We start from the raw sequence: 6,000 nt of genomic DNA on the forward strand, positions 1-6,000 counted from the left end.
AACTGATATGCCTGAAAAAAATATCAAACTGCATTTGGAACACAGGAACAGAAATACACTATTCCAAAATAATCATCCTCTAAAATCAAACAAATAGGAGCTGTGTTTACATGCAATGTGCCTTCTAAATTTGAGGTAGAGTGTAATTCTAGTGAATTTGCACTTTGTTCTTTCTAACGTATATTACAGATTAATGGTCATTTCCTGAAGGTTCCCATTTAATATTGAATGCAGCAATGTAGACAGAAATTGGTTAAAACTGTGTAACAAAAACATCACTTACTCATTTCCCAAAATCTAATTTCCTTGAAATAAAAGCCAACTTTCCATTAGCCTTTTTGATTGTTTTGTCCATGTACCTTTTAGTAATGGAGTCTGTCAAAAAGTTGACATGGTATAAAACAAAAAGGCAAGAGACAAGATCTATATTGGACAGCGCACACTGCTTCTTATTCAATGCTCAATTCATCACATTAAACTATTTCCAGCACCAGGGGGAGACCTTTAACAACCAGAATATCAGCCTAGTGTCAGATAGCTTGAAAAGCACATTACAAACTCAATCCACAACTGGAAAGTCTTAGACTAGATTGGGGGTTGGGCATTTTTATAGTTCAAATGGGCATAAAGAAAATTTCACATGCCCACTACCAAGGATTACTGAAGCCCTTGTCCTATCAACAACAATTACACAGTTCAAGATGTAACCTTACTGTAAAGACTTGGCTCCAAGAACCTCACATGAACAGTGATCATAACTATATGTTCCAAAGATACACTGCACAGATGCTGAGCTGGCTAATTGAAAACCAGCTCCTTGATCGCCAATTCCAGTCAACCAGGCAACTATGTTCTCTTTTTTAGTTGAAACAATATTTTGAAATATTTTCTCAAGGTAAATTGAAAAGTGTTTCAAACTGCAGTTTTTACAAAGTCCCAGTCCTCATTTATTTAAAAAATCCCTTTCCCAGATAAAAATAAGCTTCTGTTGAACAGTACAGATTCAGTTTCATTGTTAAAACTTGCAAAATCTGATCACTCATCCGAAGCAGTCAAATTATGATCACACCTCCCATTCCTTCAATAACCTAAAGACTAAAAGAACCAAATTACAGTCAAGATCCCCTATTAACAGCTTTACATACAAACCTGATGAGCTCAGGGATCTTTCCATCCTTATTTGACCAAATTGCAGGTATGGGGACAATGGTTTAAAGTTGTCGTCCTTACTCCTATTATAAACATCATCACACTTAACTCAGGCCAGCATTCCTTATTCATAGTAGAGCACTGAGGTACAATATTGTTCCTCTTCCTTACTGAAAGTATGCCATGCAAGGATCATACTGGTGCTCTTGCATTTGATAGGATATAAAGGCCACACAGTTATTACACCCAAATTATGGAGTTCAAAGGACTTTGCTACCTCTCTTTAACCGTAACACAGACTGGGATAACACTCCCCTCTTTAATTCACCTTCCAGCTCCACCTCACAGTTATTGGGAGCAGGGGGGGCTCTTAATAAAGGTGTACTCCGACTTTACACCTGACCCTGGACCCAGGTCTTCCAAGGCTGCCACTGGCGTGTGGCCAATTGCCATTCAGCTGGACTCCAGGGAGGTTTCCCGATACAAAGGGCCGGATGCCGGCCCCAAAGCGCCAGGGGCTCATGGTGAGCAACCTGCGGAGCCCCCTCCGTTTGCCTGCGCACCGCCATTCCTGCTTCAGGAATGGGGCTGAGCCTGAGGTCGGGCACCACCCTGGCCCACAGCCCCCACCCCCTGCCAGGGAGGGGAGGGGAGGGGAGGGGGTTGTACAAGCGGGTGCTGGCAGCCCACTGCCGGGGCCCAGCTCTCCCCCCCCAACCCCCTCCGCCAGCTGTGCCGTGCCACGCCGCGGACCCTCACACACTCACCGGACGGGCTCCCTTCCCCTCGCCCGGCCTCGTGCCGGCTCGCTGTGCGCTCAACGCCGCCGCTTGTCTTGAGCGAAGCCCGTGGCTCTGACCACCTCCCGCTCTCAGCCGCTCCGATCCGCCATCTTCCGCCAGGAGCGACAGCGCCGCGGCGGCGCGCACGCACTCGCGGCGTCACAGCTGCTCACGTCTCCCCCCTGGCGGCAGCGTCACGCTGCGACAGCCCCAGCACTTGCTGAGCCCTGGGACAGAGGAGCTGGTGTGTCCCTCTGACCTAGAGCTGCCAATGGTCCCACTCACATCCCAGTCAATGTCTGGACTGGATATCACACTACATGAAAATGGAAACAAGCGGCTGTGTGTGGCTGGTGTCCCTACCTCTGAGCCAGGAGGCCTGCGTGCAAGTCCTATCTGCTCCAGGGGGTTGTGTGTGATAACATCTCTGAGCAGGTTGTTTTAAAAATATCCATGAAATAGAAACAAGAGCAAAGTTTCAGCATGAACCACATTCCTTGAATTATGATCAAGAGACACAAGTTCAAACTTCAGTGGAGCATTTAAACTCAGTTCATTAAGTAAATCTGGAATTAAACAGCCAGTGTAGAAAAAAACCCAACTGGCCCCAAAACTGAGGGCTTTTTTTCTCTCATGGGAGAATCTATTACAATAGAGCAGGGTTTCAAAACAAAAATTGCACCTACTTAACGCAGAATTGAGAAGCAATTTCTTCTCTCAGTCTTTAGTTTTTTGGAATTCTATGCCCCAGACAGCTGCAAAGGCCAAGTAAGTGAATATAGGCAAGGCCAAAGGTAGGTGTTTGGAGTTAGGTCATAGTTCAACCATGATCTCATCGAATGGTGGAACAGAGTCAAGAGGTTGAATAGTCTCCTCTTGATCCTATTTCCTCCAAACCTGACCTCATCCTGACCAATTGTGCCTGATGCACGTATCAATGCAAGACATTACTCATTTGAATATCTTTGTGAAGATGAAGCTTCATCACAATGTTGTTAACAAACATCTTCCTCTCTGTTGTGTGGCATCTCTACTGTACTAAGTGGGATAGATTCTGAACAGATCTGGCACTGTGGCCCACCAGCAGCAGGAGAATTGCATTCTATCACAATATGAAACCTCATGGCCTGGCATACTTCTCATTCCATCATTATCATCAAGGTAAAAGACCTTGGTTCAATGAAGAGTGTAGAAGAGCATGCCATAGCAGCACAGACATATCAAAAATAAAACACTGATCATGCAGGAATATTATACAGAAACAGCATGTTCTGCTCAGAACTAAACCATCCCAGAGCCCTTGCAGATTCGATCTAAGAACTGCAGGGCTGTCACAACCAACTCCCCCATCTTCAATGAGGTTTCATATTGGGATAGAATGTAATTCTCCTGCAGCTGATGGACCATAGTGCCAGATAGTTTCTGAATTTATCCCACTTAGTACAGTGGTGATGCTAAATAACATGGAGAAAGATGTCGTCAACATTGTGCATTATGTCAGCGCAGAAGATAAGGCTGAAGAATTTGCAACCATCTTCAACAAGAAATGCTGATTTATCTGGCCTCTTTCTGAGGGCCTGATTGTTGAAGAAATCAGTCTTCAAATAACTCAATGCACTCCATGTGATAAGAAAGAACAGTGCACTGTCCTGGGGAGTTCATGCAGAGTTGTTCTATGGGTGAGGTGATTACTCTCCAAAAACCACATCTATTGAATGCACTGGATATAAAAGGACTATGGGTCTTGACAACATCCCAGCAGAAATACTGAAGGCTGGTGGTCCAGAACTAGCCACACCTCCCAGCCAAGCTGTTCTAATGGCACTAATGTAACAAAATGGAAAATTATCTACCTATTTCCAGTCCAGTTTTCTATCCCTGGACTAACGAGCCCGAATTCAATTCACACCTGCTCCAGAGGGGCGGCATGGTGACTCAGTGGTTAGCAATGCTGCCTCACTGCACCAGGGACCCAGGATCGATTCCAGCCTCGGGCAACTGTGTGGAGTTTACACATTCTCCCCATATCGGCATTGGGTTTCCTCCAGGTGCTTGGGTTTCCTCCCACAATGTGCAGGTTAGGTGAATTGGCTATGCCAAATTGCCCATAGCGTACAGGGATGTGTGGTTAGGTGTATTAGTCAGGAGTAAATGTAGAGTAATAGGTTCGGGGAATGGGTCTGGGTGGGTTGCTCTTCGGATGGTTGGTATAGACTTGTTGGGCTGAATGGCCTGTTTCCACACTGTGGGGATTCTATGATTCTGTGTGTGTAATAACATCTCTGAACAGGTTGATTAGAAAAAAATAGCCTCAATAAGAAATTTCAAAAATTAAACGAAGTTACAAAGCAACTAATTTTGGTCTCCCTGGTTTTGAAAGAATGTTGTGAAACTTGAAAGGGTCTAGAAAAAATTTACAATGATTTTGCTAAGGTTGGAGGGCGTCTGAGTTATGGGGAGAAGCTGAACAGGCTGGAGCTATTTTCCCTGGAGTGTCAGAAGCTAAAGGGTGACCTTATAGGGGTTTCCAAAATCATAAGAGAATAGCCAAGATTTTTTCCCTGGAGTCCAAAACTAGAGGGCATATGTTTAACATGAAAGGGGAAAGGTTTAAAAGGGTCTTAAGGGGCAAACATTTCTCACAGATGGTGATGCATGTATGGAATGTGCTGCCAGAGGAAGTGGAAGAGATTGGTGCAATTACAACATTTAAAGGCATCAGGATGGGTATTTGAATAGGAAGGGTTTAGAGGGATATAGGCCAAATGTTGGCAAATGGGACTAGATTAATTTAGGATATGGGCAGGTTGGACCATTGGGTCTGTTTTTATGCTGTACAACTATGACTCTAAGTACTCATCCAGCAGCCTCATCTAATGATTAAAATGATAAAGAGATCATTGACACAGCTGTCAAGTACTCACCATAACCCATCCACGAATTCTTAGTTTAAGTTTTACCAGAACTAACCGGCTCCAGACCTTATTATGGCAAGGGTTTGAACTTGGACAAAAGAGCTGCATTTCAGAAGTGAGGTGAAAGTGATTCCCCTTGGCATCAAGCAGCATTGACCAAGCGAGGCATCAAGATGTTCTAGAAAAACTCAAGAGAAATGGAATCCTACTCTCCATTGGTTGGAGTCATACTTAGCATGAAGGAAGGTGGTTGTAGTTGTTAGAGGCTCATCATCCCATCCCTAAAACAATGCTGCAGAATTTCCTCAGGACACTGTACTCAACCCAATCAACTGTTTCATCCAATGACCTTCCTGCCATCATATCAGAAGTGAAGATGTTTCCCTGATATTTACCTAGTTTCCAGTTCCATTTGCAACTACTTCTGCAGAGGGGCCAAGTACAAGATATGTACTTGGACTGATAAGTGGTAATTAGCATTCATGCTAAACAAGTACCTTGCAATGACTACCTTTAACAGGAGAGAGTTTAACTACCTTCACTTAGTAATCAATGTCATTGCTATTGTCAAATTATCTGCACACTGGGGGGATCACCAGTTCCGAAGAAGTCACCAGGTTCAAAACTTTAACCTTGCGTTCTCCCCACAGATGCTGCCAGACCTGCTAATTTTCACCAGCAATTTCTTAGTTGTTATTGGGGATCACTGTTGACTAAGTTCCAGAGCTCAGTTCGAAATGATGCTACTAGAACACTGAGACAATGGAACTGCATAATGCCTCAGAGATGAGAATTCAAGGGCATGGTGGATATTATGGTGATATGGAGGAATTTAAACAAAATGATGAGAATTTTAAAATCAGTACATTGAATGGGAAACATTATAGATTAGTGAGCAGGCAAATGCAGATTTATAGAAAACTATGGGATTCTTTAAAGCCCTGGCCAATATGGTTAACTGGAGCAGTTAGTGGGAAGTAGTCCATTCCGTAGAGACAGATCTACCTCTCCAGATTCCATTAATGAATCTGCGATTGGTAAATAAACAATACCTTGAAATAGTTTGAACCTACCTAGTTTATGTTTCAAATTATCAGCTATGCCATACATAGAGATGATTTAGCTGCAGTCTTTCTTTGTTAGCTATGTAATCT

At 43.7% G+C, this 6,000-nt stretch overlaps 1 protein-coding gene across 2 annotated transcripts in view; it reads right to left on the bottom strand.

Moving 5' to 3' along the window:
• The window catches only part of fbxo42 (F-box protein 42), a 47,418-nt gene extending 45,358 nt beyond the window's left edge, over positions 1-2,060 (bottom strand). For both annotated transcript variants that reach the window (XM_060852098.1, XM_060852097.1), the window contains exon 1: positions 1,917-2,060. The gene's annotated coding sequence lies outside the window, so the exon portion shown is untranslated. The remainder of the gene's footprint in view (positions 1-1,916) is intronic.
• Between the last annotated feature and the right edge of the window lie 3,940 nt (positions 2,061-6,000).

Source organism: Hemiscyllium ocellatum, chromosome 37 (assembly GCF_020745735.1).
Source record: "Hemiscyllium ocellatum isolate sHemOce1 chromosome 37, sHemOce1.pat.X.cur, whole genome shotgun sequence".
NCBI classification, from domain to species: Eukaryota; Metazoa; Chordata; class Chondrichthyes; order Orectolobiformes; family Hemiscylliidae; genus Hemiscyllium; species Hemiscyllium ocellatum.